This window comes from Sardina pilchardus, chromosome 18, assembly GCF_963854185.1.
Source record: "Sardina pilchardus chromosome 18, fSarPil1.1, whole genome shotgun sequence".
Taxonomy (NCBI): Eukaryota; Metazoa; Chordata; class Actinopteri; order Clupeiformes; family Clupeidae; genus Sardina; species Sardina pilchardus.
Window position 1 is genome coordinate 16,372,548 of NC_085011.1, and position 2,500 is coordinate 16,375,047.

The window sequence follows — 2,500 nt, forward strand, 5'->3', positions numbered from 1 at the left end:
ATTGGCCTGCCCTACTGTATTTTAATGCTGGTCATAATGGTGGTACTTGGAGAGTCAATTGTTCTCTGAGGTGGTACTCATTGTGAAAAGTTTGAGAACCATTGCTGTAGACCATTACATCTACATCTAGATTAGATTTAGCCTTATAATTATTCTTAATCATCTCGAGATACAGTACGGTTGAATATCACAGCTCTGATCAGCACTGTTACTCATAGAGAATGGGCATGAAGAGGAGAGGACCAACACCATCTACCAGCACTGTCATGCTCAAATCATCCACTGGATAGCCTACTACAGTATTCGGACTATTTCTTTGCTAAGCGAGCTTGTTAAAAATAAGCTTACATATTATAGTTTTTCTCAGTCGCTTCTCAAATTGCTCAGTCGCTTTTGAAATTCTCAAAAGTGTTTGTTCAAACTCCATATCATCTTGTCACTTGTGCACATCATTGAGGCAGTTTCTCCTCATCTTGAACACACAGCAGTGCTTTAGTACGTCCATGCAACTGATTTTGTACAAATGCCCAAAAGGACTAGTTTTGAAAATAGTGCAGCCTCGCACATTGTTCATTAGAAAATACTTACAGAGTAAACTGTCACATTGGCAACAAAAATTACTATCAAATTACTAATTTGGCATAAACAATGGCATAAGGACTTGTCATTTTGACTGCATTGACAGTTTTATTGGTATAAATATTTGCTTTTGAGACATAAACAACGCATTTTGAGCAAGATACGTGTTTTTGCACGTTAATCCACGATGCAGTGTAGTCTGCACTATTTGTTTAAAGAAATGCACTAACTGTTGTGCAAACGTTAATGATGATTCGAGAAAAGCACCAAAGCATAGAAAAACTGTATTATAACCAGTCCTTAGACATGTCTTGTGTTGTTGCAAGCAATTTTACACAGCTGGGGCGCTAATTTAAATGGTGAGTAAAGAGCAGTTTAAAGTCTACTACAGCTAATTAAATAATGAGGCTAAATCTCTCCGCTAATCAAACACCGTGAGCGAGATCCTAATCAGTGGTGCTGGTGGGTTAGCTTCCACATGCCATGAGATAGCTTCAGTTCACACACACACACACACACACACACACACACACACAAACACACACACACACATGCCATGAGATAGCTTCAGTTCATGCATGAGACACTTTGCATGCTGAGTAACTTTGTACTTTGCCCGTCATTTAAATGAGGGCTCTTGGTCTTTTTGTTTCATCCAAAGAAGCTGATTATACGGTCAACGCAGCATCCGTTTCAAATAGACATCTCCCACAGCACTAATGACTTGCCTTATGTGTGTGTGTGTGTGTGTGTGTGTGTGTGTGTGTGTGTGTGTGTGTGTGTGTGTGTGTGTGTGTGTGTGTGTGTGTGTGTGTATGTGTGTGTGTGCCTTATGCTTGTGCGAGGCTTTATCCACTCAGGACCTTCCACAAGCTAATATTTCTGACATACATAGGCTCACATGGGGAGTAAATGAAAGCAGTGAGGATTCAAGGGCACAAATGCAGGAATTAATGGCTCCGATGATTTACGCTGGTATAAAAATGCACACTTATATTCTCATGTGAATGCTGCTATACTTTTCTGATAGATGTTATGAGAGCACTGATTACACAGGGGAATGCTGAAAGTTCAGCACAGTCATTTGAAATGTGCTCACCTCCGTTGGGGATGGAGTTCCTCCCTTTAATAACGGGAGCCAGGGCTATTACAAAGGCTAGGGATCTCAGTGGCTCCTCTCCCTGGCTTTAACAGCCCAAATCTGGAAGGACTCCAGCTTTTTTTTTTTTTTAAAGCAAGACAATATGACAAAAGGCAGACTAAAAAAAAATGATGATACATTGTCATCTGGCAGATGCTCGAGCCTGTTGAAGTCGATTATATTCCCGAAAATAAATAGATGCTCGGCGCGGGAGTTATGGCCACATTAAGCGCGCATATTTCTCAGGGTCATTTACTGTAATCACTTCTCTTTGCAACATAAGGAGGAAGTTTAGTGGAAGGGAGGGGGGGGGTACGGGGGACGGGTGCTGAAGCTCAGGTTTGGAAAATTGGCAGCCTCACCGAGACGGAGGAAGAGGAGAAGAGGAGAAGAGGAGGAGGAAGAAGAAGCTCTCGAGTGCTCCATTGCCTCCTGAGGTACAGCAAGCTGTCACTTAGCGTGAGCAAGCCTGGAGAGACTATCATCTGAGACACCACCGACATGGCGGGGGCAAAGAGTATGAAATATAAATTATAGAACATCGGCCTGTTCGAGATATGAAAAAGGGCATCAATTATACATGCAATATGCACCGTATGTATTATGAAAAAGATTCAGAGAATAAGTGGGTACAAAAAATACTGAGCCCAGCAGAGACACAAGGGATTGATGTAAAAATATCTTAAGTTACTACATCTGTGCACACATGACGCTTTTTACCCATGAAATGACTTCTAGGAATAGGAGAGATAATGATCGGGAGGATCTTGGGCTTTTACA

At 41.6% G+C, this 2,500-nt stretch overlaps 1 protein-coding gene across 1 annotated transcript in view; it reads right to left on the reverse strand.

Annotated features, from left to right (window-relative positions):
• khdrbs2 (KH domain containing, RNA binding, signal transduction associated 2) overlaps positions 1-2,500 on the reverse strand; it is a 66,033-nt gene that overhangs the window by 14,685 nt on the left and 48,848 nt on the right. The window lies entirely within an intron of this gene.